This window comes from Gossypium hirsutum, chromosome A13 (assembly GCF_007990345.1).
Source record: "Gossypium hirsutum isolate 1008001.06 chromosome A13, Gossypium_hirsutum_v2.1, whole genome shotgun sequence".
Taxonomy (NCBI): domain Eukaryota; kingdom Viridiplantae; phylum Streptophyta; class Magnoliopsida; order Malvales; family Malvaceae; genus Gossypium; species Gossypium hirsutum.
The window spans coordinates 29,243,156-29,257,687 of record NC_053436.1 but is presented as its reverse complement, the minus strand read 5'-3'; the positions used below and the strand labels follow the sequence as shown (position 1 = coordinate 29,257,687).

The window sequence follows — 14,532 nt, the reverse complement described above, 5'->3', positions numbered from 1 at the left end:
TTGTGATTTATCGATGATGAAAATCTGTATGATTATTCCGGAAGAGTGCTGGTCCTTTTGATTTTTGGATTTCTTGGAATACTAGTCTCCATAAACCAAATTGAGATCTGGGTTTTATGTCATGATATCATGGGAAACTGAGAAGCCTTTGAAAATTTAAGAACAATTTGGAGTTGTGTCCGTAAGCTGTTAGATCATATAAGAACTTAAAAATATGTATTGGAGGCACCGCCTAAGCAAAGGTACTTTGGTATCGAGTATGAGATTGAGGAATTTAATTGAAGGCTACTTTTCCGGTAAGATTTTCGGGGAAGAAAATCTCTAAAGGGGGAGTTGTAACACCCTGATTTTGGGCCTAGTCGGAATAGTGGTTTCGGGACCACAAATTCGATGATGAAAATTTTATTTTTTATTATATTTTTTTGGTCAATGATTTCATGGAATAATTTCGTGAAAATTTCATTCAAAAATTTTGACGTTCGGGCACTTAATTTAGTCAAAAGGATTAAATCGTAAAAAGTACAAAAGTTGAGTTCTACATACTAGAGTGTCCAATTGTTATGAAATTTTAAATTGAGGGTCCTTAAATGGTAATTATACCATTGGTTAATTGCTGAACAAAAATAGACATGAAATGGGTGTAATAAAATATTTTTAAGTTAGGGGTATTTTGGTAAACTAATAATTTGGCAAACAAATTAGCTATCATCTTCTTCATTCAACTGTTTCTACCAGCAACAGCCATGGTTAAGGTTTGTTGAAACTCCCAAGCTCGATTGTAAGTGCTCCCTAGCCCCGTTTTTAAAGTTCTTTACATTTTTGAAATCCCAGTAACTTGGTTAAGCTTATTCTAGCAATAATTTAACCTAGGGTTTATATTTGGAAAAATACCCATAGGTGAAATGTGTTTATTTTAATGTTCTATTGTAGAATATAAAGCTTGAAATTGTGTTAAACAACTTTTACTAAGCGATTTTACGTGAAAACGAGTAAAATGACATAATCGGTAAAAATATCTAATGTTCATAAGTACATGTTAGAGTGCGAATTTGATGTTGCTATAGAAGGGAAAAATGATCAGCATGTCATAAAACATAAGGAAATAGGATGAAGTTTAATTTACAAACCTAGGGGCAAAAATGTAATTTTGACAAAGTTTAGGGGCAAAATTATAATTTTTCCAATATATGATTTTGGGTTAATTTGAATAATTTGAATCCTAATTAGGCTATATTTGAAATGATAGAGCAAGGAAAAATCAAAATTCGGGCCAAAATCGGAAAATATCAGGTTGTGGACAAAATGGTAAAAATGGCCATTTTCGCATACGAGGTAAGTTGATATTATTTTTAATAATGCAATGTGTAATTTAATGTTAATGCCTCTATATTAAATGAGATGTAAGTTCATGTGTAAAAGTAGTAACATAATTGTCATTTTAAGTAATTTAATGTTATATATATGATATGATGATGATTATCATGAAATATTATGCTTTGTGGATTATTATTTAGTAATATGCAAATTACGTGAGCTATTTGATAAATACGAAATGCTACCAAGTATCAGATCCGACATTCCGTGGAAGATGACAAAGATGTGTGATCGAGGAAAATCTCATTTGAACCTTGGGAATAGATTAGGATACAAGTGACATGTCACTAGGATATTTAAGTTCTGAACTCGTTGAATTGAGTCCGAGTTCGTGAGATGTAACTAGGCATCCAAACTCATTGATTTGAGTCTGAGTTCACTTAAGGGTTCGCACACCTGAGCTCGTTGAGTTAAGTCCGAGTTCGTGAGATGTAACTAGGCATCCGAACTCGTTGAGTTGAGCACGGGTTCACTTATGGATGCGAACGCCCGAGCTCGTTGAGTTGAGTCCCAGTTTGCTTATAGGTGGGTTACATGGTAGCTTGGATACATAATTTTCGCAGGCTATTGAGTTTGTCTAGCTGTGGGTATGACACTTATGTGCATGCATTCTGTGTATCCAATTATATTCCGAGTGTTCAACGAGAATTTAGCGAAGTATTCGTTGATGATCCCAATGACATAAGCCATTGGTGAGTATGTTTTTTAGTTATGTTACAAGTTGTACAGATATGTACACTAAACTTATGTGTGATGCCTTGACATGTGATGATCTATGATTTATATAGTATTTGGTGAATATTATGAAAATGACATGATTTGGAATAAGTCCTTGATACTTGATGACATTGAGATTATGGATTTATGCTTATGAAGCCTAATTATGTGTTCTTACCATTATGAATGAAATGATATTGTATGGATTTGGTGAATAATAGTAATGAATGAGTAAATTTAGCCTTGGCAGTTTTGGGTTACTGCAGTGGTGCAAATTTGGAAATTCACCATGAATTGTGGAAATTGAATTAGGGGCTGAATAAAATATGAGGTTAAATCCCAATGAGTCTAGTTTCACATAGAAGAAACGGTATATGCAATCGGAATTTATATTACGAGATATTTAAATTGTTGTGAGACAAAGTCTGAAGGACTTCGTGATCCCCTGTTCCGATTTGAGAAAATCATTAAAAATTGTATAAAAATAATTATGGGTTGTAATTTATATTATTAAAATCGTTAGTGAGTCTATTCTCTAGAAAGATAGATGAGAGCATTATCTGAATTCAGTACAATGAGAAAAATAATTTTGAGTGAAGAGAGGTTAGAACTATTGGATAACAAAATAGTGGAAACTTTAATGAATAAACTATACTAATTGGCTAAACCAAAAATTCTGTAAAGTTTATGAGAGAAAGGTATATGAGTCTAGTTTCAAGTAAAATTAACAAAACTTAATTTGGAGTCTCGTAGCTCCAGATATAAATAATTAGTAGATGTAACTCGATAAAATAGCTTAACCTAAACAAGAGTAAATTGTACAATTATGATGTTTTACCTTAAAAACAACATGTTGGTAATTGCTTATTAACTTCATATGGAAATATTACCCCTCCTCTCTACTTCTTTAGTTTTGGCAGGTCGGGTTGGGGTTAGAGATTGTCGGAGGCAAAATCACACTATTAACCTATCATTTTTGGGAGAATTAATTCAAGTATTAGAAATATCAAGTGAGTGGCGTGTATAGGAAGTTAGTTTGTGATATGTATTATTATTATGACTTTGACTATACGTATCGGTCTATATTGAGTTATCGTATATGATCTTGAGATGTGGTCCTTATCCATTATGGTTTGTAAGTTTAATTAATCATTCCATATCCTATGTTTCGATGTGATGATATAGTTAGCTTTGTTTGTTATGCATGATTGGTAATACATCAGGTAAGTTAAATGCAGGCCAGTGGATCATGAATTAAATGGAAATGAGTAATGTTGCCTTGAATATGGATGTTTAATGGACAAATTGGTAACTACATTATGATGGTATAAAATCAGAATAAGATTTAGCATGTCTAGTTCTAGTTAGTGTAAGAATGTATATTATATACAGGATGGTAAGCAAATATGTTTAAAGTGAATGACATGTTATTGCATGATTATGGATGTGTAAGTGCTCATTTATGCAACGTTATATGTCTTTAAATATGAGTCTATGCATGTGTTCGACATGTTTTAAATTAAATGAAATTTTATGGCCTAGTTTTTGTTTATGTGTATGGTTAAGTCTGGTAATGCCTCGTACCCTATTCCGGCCTTGGATACGGGTAAGGGGTGTTAGATGCAAGTCGTGCTTCGATCATGCCAAAGGGACACGCCCGTGTGAGAAAGTCTAGGCCGTGTTGATTTCCCACGTGGGTCCATTTTCTCCGTTTTTGGTTCGCTTCTCACTCTTTTTACTCTCCTATGCTCACCTAAGTATAAAACATGAAGTTAGAGGATTAGGAGCATCGAATTCACCAAATCTAAGGAGAAATCATCCATAAATGTGCTAAGCATAGGATTAAAACATGTATAATTTACGGTTTATCAAATACCCCCACAGTTAAGCATTTGTTTGTCCTCAAGCAAAATCCTCAACTCACAATAATAAAAAATTCTTCTCAATTTATAATCCCTATCAATAATATCTCAAAATAATCCATAAGTATTCATACATTGAAAATTCAACTAAAAGTACATCAAAGTTTCAAACATTCCAAGTTGAGCATTTTATCATGGAAACATAGGTGTCTCCCCTTATCTAAGTGATTACCTTGGATTAAAATATCGCAGAGTTTAACATCCTCACTAAAGATTCACTCAAATCAGTTAAGGTGTTTAAGGACATCAATAAAAGCACTCATTAGTCAATATGAAAAGTTATTACCATAGGCTTGCTTGAAAATCAAATCTCCACCACTATACATTGAGCTGATACATCAATCAAAAAGGTCTTTTTAGAGGGTTGTAACGTGGCTTTGGTTAGGGGGTGTGGTCACAAGCTGAAAGAAAAGGTTAGAATCGAGATTAAATTGAAAAATTACCTAGCTAGAAAAATGACTAGTCATCAGTTGAATATAAGTGGGCTTCTTCTTAGAATATGGAATTGACACTCAAGCTCAAAAACGACAAATTACAACTAATATGTATTGAAGTACACACTTTTTTTTAAGAACAAGTCAAATACATAGAAGAGAAAAACATATCTAAGCAATTAGTTCAAATCAAATCTTGACAAAAATAGGGATCAAATTAGGGGATTTCAACAATAATGGGTTATGGGTTAATATTGAGGGTAAATCAATTAATGGCTTGTTAGGCTTAAAGGGGTTCACTAAGGGTTAATTATGAAGATGGGCTTTTATGGAATGAGTGGGATAAACCTAAGTGCCTTTATCATCTTGACATATCAAATCAAATGGTGTGGTCTTGACATGCATACTCAAGCAAGTTCTAGAATAACAATTCAATACTGACGCACTCATAATAAAAGTGAGCATGAAAGGAGTAAAATATGCTCTAAAGGCTCAAGATCTCACAAAAATTATGGCTTTTTGATGTTCAAACTTGTGAATTTCAACTCAAGATAATACTTAAACTTAGGGAAACAACCTAAAAGTTTTTAATTCTTCAAAAATCAACTTATCATGCTTGATTCCTTAATATCTTAAAGTTTAAACAATCAATGCATAAATGCCTATGTTTTAATTCAAGACATATCAATAAAAATCATAAATTAATTAAAATTCATTCTAATAGTGATATGAGTGATTCACGTGAGAATAAGACACAATTCAGGGATTTCTAATGATGATATTAAAGACCCCCCACACTTAAGATGTACATTGCCTTCAATGTACAAAGATAGATATATTGAAAAATATAGATATATAATCATAAGATAGGGAGAGAAGTGAAACTTCCTGAATGATGAATGAACTCCTTGAATTGGAGCTATGGAGAATAATCGGCCAAAGCAATGATTAGGGTGGAGGAGGATACTCCGGTGGTGGTAGAGGTTCATTAATCCATAAGTCCTTTGCCCTTGGAGTTTTTAGGTCCTATTTGATGATGAGCTTTGGAGCTCTTTATAACTGTGATAAAATCAGGAACTCTTTAGACAATATAATGAAGCATAATTACTCGTAATGAAATAGCTGAAAATAAATATTGTAAAAACTCAAGATAAAATAGTATTAAAAGGAAATAAAAAATAATTTCAAAATATAGAGACAAAAACAAAATAAATAATAGGTGTTTATAGAGAAATTGGGCACACGGCTGAGGGGCATGCCTGTTTGCTCTCATTTTAGCCCGTGTGTTTTATGGTTTTCGAAACTGGGCGCATTGGTGTACACAGCCATGTTGCACGACAGTGTCGATCTCCATTCGTTTCTGCCATGCCCGTGTATGCAGGCCCACGCTCGTGTTATTTTGACAGGCTCGACCACAGTCGGTGGGCACGGTCTTGTCGATCTCTCGTGTTACTTTGGAAGGATTGCCCACGACCACGTCGCACGGCCGTGGTAACTTTATCAGATCCCGTATTGCACGGCCGTGTTGCATCCCGTGGTATGTGCATGGCCTACAATACGCACGTGTGCCTGGCCGTGTGGTTTGGGAAATCTTGTGTCCAGTGACTCAGTTAGTGAATTAAATGTTAAAGACTAAAATTTAAAGAAGTTAACACCGTTAGTGCTCGGGGTGCCTCCCGAGAAGTGCTTGTTTATAGTCTAAGCTTGACTCTACCTTATGGGTATATTTAGGTAACTTCGTGGAGCTGTAGCTCCTCTTTATCGTCTTTAAAATTCTCACCGTTATACATTTTGAAATGATGTCCATTTACCTTAAAAGTGCCTTGTGATGGATGACTTACCTCTACTGTGCCATATGGAAACACAGTTTGAACTATGAAAGGACCTGACCATCTTGATTTAAACTTTCCAGGAGATAATTTGAGCCTCGAGTTATACAACAGGACAAGATCTCGAACTTCAAATTGCCTTCATTGCTTCAAATGGGCGTCGTGGCAGTGCTTCGTCACTTCCTTATATAGGTGCGAATTTTCATATGTATTGGTTTGCCACCCATCTAACTCGTTCAACTGCATCAACCTATTTTCATCTACAAGTTTAGGGTCAAGATTTAGAAATTTTATAGCCCAGAATGCCTTGTGTTCTAACTCAAATGGTAGGTGACAAATTTTCCCATAAACAAGTCTATAAGGTGATGTTCCTATGAGAGTCTTAAAGCAGTTCTATAAGCCCATAAAGCATCATCTACTTTCATCGCCCAATCCTTCCTGTTTAATTCTACTGTTTAAGCTCTCGGTTCACTACTTCGACTTGGCCACTAGTTTGAGGGTGATAAGGGGTAGCTGTTCTGTGATGAATTCCGTATTTCTTAAGGATCTTGTTGAATTGGGCGTTACAAAAATGAGTACCCCTATCACTGATAATTGCTCTAGGTGTACCAAATTGAGAGAAAAGTTGCTTAAGGAATCGTACTACTACTCTAGCATCATTAGTAGGTAAAGCTTGGGCTTCAACCCATTTGGACATATAATCAACAACTACTAAGATGTATTTATTCCCGAATGAACTAGGGAATAGACCCATGAAGTCGATACCCCAAACATCAAATATTTCACATGAGAGCATATATGTCCGAGGGATTTCATCACGTTTGGATATATTACCTGTCCTTTGACATTTGTCACAATAAGTAACATACCTATTGGCGTCTTTGAATAGAGTGGGCCAATAAAAACCTGATTCGAGGATTTTATGTACGGTCTTATTTCCACCGTAATGTCCTCCAGTCGGTCTTGAGTGGCAATGTTCCAAGATTTTCAATGCTTTTGTCCTTGTAACGCATCTCCTTATGATTTGATTTGCACATTTACGGAAAAGGAAAAGGGTCTTCCCAGAAGTAGTTTTTCACATTAGTGAAGAATTGCTTCTTTTGCTGATGTGTCAACCCTTTTGGGATAATGTTAACGGCTAAAAAATTTGTAATATCTACAAACCAAGGTACCTCAAAAACAGATATAGCAAAAAATTGTTCTTCAAGGAATGAATCATTTATTTCAATGTCATCTGGTTCTTTGGTACTTGAGTTTTCAAGCCTGGAGAGATGGTCAGCTACAAGATTTTCAGCTCCTTTCTTATCCTTAATTTTCAAGCCAAATTCCTGTAGTAATAAGATCCATCGAAACAGCCGAGGTTTTGCATCAGTTTTCATCAAAAGGTGGCGAAGAGCAGAATGGTCAGTATAAACGACAACTTTAGACAATATTAAATATGGCCTACATTTATCGTATACAAAAACCATAGCTAGCAGCTCTTTCTCTGTGGTGGTGTTGTTTTCTTGTGCAGCTGTCAAAGTCTTGCTAGCATAATAGATAGGATGAAAATGTTTATCTCTTCGTTGTCCCAAAACTGCACCTACTGCAAAATCACTCGCATCGCACATTAGTTCAAAAGGTGAATTCCAATCAGGTGCAATTATAATTGGAGCTTTAGTCAGTTTATACTTTAAAGTATTAAAGGCTTCTAAACACTCCTGATCAAAATTAAACGGCACGTCTTTTTCTAGTAATTTAGTCAAAGGCTTAGCTATTTTAGAAAAGTCTTTAATAAATCTTCTATAAAACCCAGCATGTCCTAAGAAGCTTCTAATAACCTTAATCGAATTAGGGGGAGGTAGTTTTTCAATGGTTTCAATTTTAGATTTATGAACCTCAATCCCTCTACTAGAAATTTTATGTCCTAACATAATACCTTCTTAAACCATAAAGTGACATTTTTCCCAGTTAAGCACAAGGTTTGTTTCCTCACATATAATTAACACTTGTTTTAAATTTTCGAGGCAAAGATGGAAAGAGTTACCGAAAATTGAAAAATCATCCATAAATACCTCCATGACGTCTTCTACGAGTTCGTAAAAAATGGCCATCATGCAGCGCTGAAAAGTAGTAGGAGCATTACATAATCCAAAAGGTATTCTACGATAAGCAAACGTACCGTATGGACATGTAAATGTCGTCTTTTCTCGATCTTCAGGAGCTATTGGGATTTGGAAATAGCCAGAGAGTTCGTCTAAAAAGTAGTAGTACATGTGTCCTGACAATCTTTCCGACATTTGGTCAATGAATGGAAGGAGAAAGTGGTCTTTTCTCGTGGCATCATTTAGCTTCCTATAATCAATGCACACTCTCCAACCTGTGACTGTCCTTGTTCGGATTAATTCATTCTTCTCATTAGCCACAACAGTCATGCCTCCTTTCTTAGGAACAACCTGCACTGGACTTACCCAAGAACTGTCAGAAATAGGATAAATAATTCCAGCATCTAGGAGTTTAATTACCTCAACTTTAACAACTTCCTTCATGTTGGGGGTCAGTCGTCTTTGGGCTTGCACGTATGGTTTATATTCATCTTCCACTAAAATTTTGTGGGTGCAAAAAGAAGGGCTGATCCCTTTAATGTCAGAAATTTTCCAAGCTATGGCCCTTTTATGCTCTCTTAATACTTGGAGTAATTCTTCTTTCTCCTCAGGTTGCAAGTTGGATGCAATAATTACCGGTAATATGGAATTATTTCCAAGGAATGCATATTCCAAGTGATTCGGAAATTGTTTAAGTTCTAGTTTGGGAGGTTCGTCAATAGAGGGTTTTACTTAAGTTCATCTTTTACCTTAATTCCCTCATATTCTGCTAGTTTTGGGGAGGTTTCATTGGAGTTTAGTTCGGTTCCTATTTTAGAATCATCATCCATCCCCTCTCTTTAGGCCAGACACAATTCCATCGTGTCTTCTGTACAATTTCCTGAAAAAAATCTTGAGTAGCATGGTCAATAGAGTCGATAAAATAACATGAGTCATCTTGTTCTCTAGAAAATCACATGGCATCATAAAATTTAAAAATAATCTCTTCGTCACCTACTCTAAGTACCAATTTACCATCACCCACATCAATTACAGCCCTAGCAATGGAAAAAAATGGCCGACCTAAGATTAAAGGCACCTCAACATCTTTATCCATGTCAAGCACAACGAAATCAACAGGGAATATAAATTTATCTACTTTTACAAGTACGTCCTCTATAATTCCCTTAGGATTTTAACAGATCTATCAGCTAATTGAATACTTATCCTAGTGGGTTTAGGTATCCCAAGACCAAGTTGTTTCAACATTTTATATGGCATCAAATTAATGCTGGCGCCTAAATCAGCTAGTGCTTTATCAACATTCAAACTACCAATTAAGCAGGGAATAGTAAAACTTCCTGAATCTTTCAGTTTGGTTGGCAATTTATTCTAGAGTATGGCTGAGCACTCTTCATTAGGTTTCATCGTAGATAAGTCTTCAAACTTCCTTTTGTTTGTTAGAAGCTCTTTTAAAAATTTTTCATATGTAGGCATCTGTGATATAGTTTCAACAAAAGGTAAGTTAATATGCAGTTGTTTAAAAAGTTCAAGAAATTTATTGAATTGTGCATCTATGCGGTCTTTCTTTAACTTTGCTGGGTATGGGATTGGTGGTTTATATTCTTTTGGCATTAGATTGTCATTATTTTTGGGTTCGACCTCCTTTCTGTCAGCTTCTTGTGGTGGCTTCTTCTCAGATTCAGCTAACACTTTCCCACTCCTTAGTGTAACTTCTTTCACGTGCTCGTTTAGGTTGTGCTCAATATTACTCAGTAGGCTATCTTGTGGTCGTTCAGATATTAATTTAGCGAGCTGACCTATCTGAGTTTCGAGCCCTTGGATCGATGCTTGTTGATTCTTAAGGGCTGTCTCGGTATTCTGGAAAAGAGTTTTTGACACCGAGATGAATTTTGTTAACATCTCCTCAAGGTTCGGCTTCTTTTCCTACTGGTAAGGTGGTTGTTGAAAACCTAGAGGATGTTGTGGCCTTTGATTTCCTTGACTGCCCCATGAGAAATTGGGATGGTTCCTTCAACCTGCATTATAAGTGTTACTATACGGGTTATTTTGGGGTCTAGAGTTATTGTTACCCATATATTGGACTTGTTCCTCCTCGATGCTAAGGTTGAAGGGTTGATATTCTGTGCATGCTCCTCCTCCATTCGTATTGCACCTCATCACCAGATGTACTAGAGTAGAACCACACAAACCGTCAATCTTTTTATTTAAGAGTTCTACTTGGTTAGATAGAATAGTAATCGCATCGAGGTTGAAAACACCGGCTGCTTTCATCGACTTTGTCCTCATAACTTGCCACTGATAGTTATCCAGCGACATCTCCTCAATAAATTCATAAGCCGCCTCAGGTGTCTTATTATTGATAGTTCCACCAGCAGCTGCGTCAATCATTTGCTGAGTCAAAGGGTTCAGGCCATTGTGAAACATTTGGACCTGTAGCCAGAGTGGTAACCCATGGTGAGGGCATCATCGCAAAAGGTCCTGTATCTCTCCCATGCATCGTAGAGTGTTTCTAAATCCATCTGCACAAAATAGGAGATATCATTACGTAATTTGGTTGTTCGAAAAATATTTTAATAAAAACTTTTCGGTCATTTGTTCCCAAGTAGTGATTGACCCTCGTGGTAACGAGTTCAACCACTGTTTAGCCTTATTTCTCAATGAAAAAGGGAATAACCGAAGGCGAATGGCATCATCTCAAATGCCATTGATTTTAAAAGTGTTGCAAAACTCTAAGAAATTTTCCAAGTGATGGTTGGGATCCTCGTCCTGCAAACCATCAAACTAAACAAACTATTGTATCATTTGAATTGTGTTAGGTTTCAGTTCAAAATTATTTCCAGTAATAGCAGCTCTAACTATACTTGACTCAGTTCCTGTTAAATTAGGTTTAGCATAATCATACATAGTGCGTGGAGCAGGATTCTGATTTACTGGATCAGCAGCAATCGCAGGAGGTAGCAGATTTTCTTGGTTTTCAGCCATCTCCTTAGTTGTGGTTGAAGTATCGTCCTCTTGCTCGTCCTCTGTGTATCTTAGGCTTCGCCTTATTTCTCTTTGGTTTTTGCGAACTGTGTGGTCGATTTCACCGTCAAAAAGTAGTGGTCCTGACGGGTTTCTTCTGGTCATAAACTAGAAAAACCTGTTAGAAGAAAATAAATGAAAAATTAGAAAAGAAATAAAAAATTAAATTGCAATAAACGTAAAATGGCTAAAGGAATAAAAATTGAGTGTTTCTAATATCCTAGTTCCCCGGCAACGGCGCCAAAAACTTGATACGTGATATTCGCGACAGGTTTTAAAGATTTATGAATGAATCATTCTTGAGACTAACTTATTATCACGATTAAGGCAAGTGTACCTGTGACATCCCTAATTTGACCCTAGTCGGGAAGTGGTTTCGAGACCACAAAATCGAGTCACACAAATAATTGATTGTTAAATTTCATGTCTATTTTATGTTACAATTTATGTGTGAAATATTGATGCTTTGATTTTGTCAATTGAATGCGAACTTAATCAAAAGGGCTTATGTGAGAAACATTGAAAATATGTTGGTTAATTTTTAAAATGGCCAAATTGTTGCATAGATTAAATATGGGGACTTGCATGTCAAAGTCCCCATTTTTTATGATAATGGACGACCATGATGGTTTTAGGTGAGAAAATATGTATTTTATTTGTTGTAATGATGGCTAATAAATGATATTATATACATTTTGTTAAAGAATTAAATAAAGACTTATAAAATATGAAATAAAGTTTTTATAATGGGAAAAAAAAGGGGATGAAAACAAAGTTTTATCCATTCTTTCTCTCAATAGCCGATTCTTAGGATCAAAGAAGAACAAAAGGGGGCCCTTAGACGTATGGCAATTATATTAGCAATTAGAGGTATGTTTGGCTTAATTTCTTGATAAGTTTGGTAAAGTTGAGTTGTTAAATAGATTTTGAAGTTAGCCCATGCATTTATTTTTGAAATTAAGAAGAATGATACATTCGACTATGCTTTGATGTGCTTGGATTGTTTTTCATTGAGTAAGTGATTGAGGAATGGTTAGAAGAATTTGAATGCTAAACTAGTTGATTTGTTTATAATGTCCGATTATGATCATTTATAGAGATGTGAATGAATTGTTGTTATGTGAATAAATATTTATTTGATGATATATATATGTATTCGGCAATGGGATAAAATGTGTATTAAGGTAAGTTTCATGGTGATTATGCTTGTGATGTTGGGTTAATATTCGGCATTGAGTAATGTGGGGTAAGGTGATTAATCGGCTATGAAATTAGCTAAATTGAATAGGTATGTTTAATGATATGCTTAGTGTAATGTATAATCTTATAACTCGGTTTGGTATTGAGATAAAGGTTAGATGTATGATTGGATTTTGGTATGTGTTAAATTGGTTAATCGAAGATTTAATATGACGAAATGTTAATGAATAACATAATTGGTTTGCACCTCAAATAGTTGAAATAAAGCTTGCCGATTATGATTAAATGTTTAAATTGTAATGGTCTTATATAGGTATATATATATGCCTTATGTATGTACCATGTACACATAAGGACATTCGGCAATATGATTAAATTCATGTATAAGAAAGCATGATAAATTAAGTGACTCTTTGCTTGTGAATGTGAATTAGATATAAATTAAATAAGCATGAAATCGAGTCATGGCATGTTTTATTAAATATGATACATATTGAAATCTATTGTTTTAGATATAGATTAAATGATATGTGATTGCCAAATGTGATTGTTAAGTGAATAATATTAGTTAAGTACTTAAGCAAATCTATTGTTTTACTTAAGCTTAAGAGCAAAGAGGATCAAAGTCGGATAGGGGAAAAGAGAAAGTAAACGAATAGCCGTGGATATCTAGTCGTCGACCACTTCCGAGGTAAGTTTTAAGTGATTAAACGTTGAGTAAATTCAATCATAATAGGACATAATGAGTTGATTTAATAAGATATGATGTGGCCATGATATGTTTTAAACTCAATTGGTAAAGTTCATAAGTGTTTGGACTTGGAAATTTAAGAGCAAATTGTAATAATTTGCTTAGGACAGCAGTAGTAACGTGATTTTAAAAAATCACCATAAATTGTTGGTGAGGAATTATAGGCTGAATAAAATATGTAATCAAATCTTAATTAGTCTAGTTTCTTATAAAAGAAACCGTGTAAGCAAAAGAATTTCCTATAAAGAGATATTTAAAGTTGTGTGAGATAGTGTCAGAATGACTCCAAAATCCCCTATTTTTTTTAGAAAATCATTATAAATCACACAAAAAAATTGTTATAAGATAAAATTTATATGCTTAGACCCCTTAATGAGTCTAGTTTCAAATGAAATAAACAAGAACATATTTTGAATTCTGTACAATGAGAAAGTTGATTCGTAGTGAAGAGTGGTCAACAGTGAAATAGGGGAAACTTTACGAAAAATTCTGGTATTGATTAGTCAAACCAAAAATTCTGAAAATTTTATGGATAGAAGATATATGAGTCTGTTTTCAGGGAAAATTAACAACACTTCATTTGGAGCTTCGTAGCTCCAGTTACAAATAATTTAATGACTGTTGCTCAGGAAAACAACTTGTAGTGAATATGTGATTTTGTTGTAAACATTGATGAAACTATTTGAGTTGCTTATAAGCTATTGCTGAAATTGATGTACAAGATAAATATATATATGTGTGGTAAAGCCGAATGGCTAATGTGAAATATGTATGAGATATGTATATGCGGTAAAGCCGGATGGCTAACATGAAATATGTATGAGGTATATATATGTGGTAAAGCCGAATGGCTAATATGAAATATGTATGAGATATATATATGTGGTAAATCCGAATGGCTAATGTGAAATATATATGAGATATGTATATGTGGTAAAGCCGAATGGCTAATGTGGAATATGTATGAGATATGTATATGTGGTAAAGCCGAATGGCTAACATGAAATATGTATGAGATATATATATGTGGTAAAGCCGAATGGCTAACATGAAATATGTATGAGATATGTATATGTGGTAAATCCGAATGGCTAATGTGAAATATGTATGAGATATGTCTATGTGGTAAATCCGAATGGCTAATGTGATATGAGATATGTATATGTGGTAAAGCCGAATGGCTAACATGAAATATGT

General features: G+C 34.6%; 1 non-coding gene across 1 annotated transcript; it reads left to right on the top strand.

Annotated features, from left to right (window-relative positions):
* Nucleotides 1–10,809: 10,809 nt before the first annotated feature.
* On the top strand, nucleotides 10,810–10,915 carry LOC121212860 (small nucleolar RNA R71). Its single transcript, XR_005908232.1, has one exon. It is a non-coding gene; the product is annotated as a small nucleolar RNA R71 (small nucleolar RNA).
* Nucleotides 10,916–14,532: the final 3,617 nt, after the last annotated feature.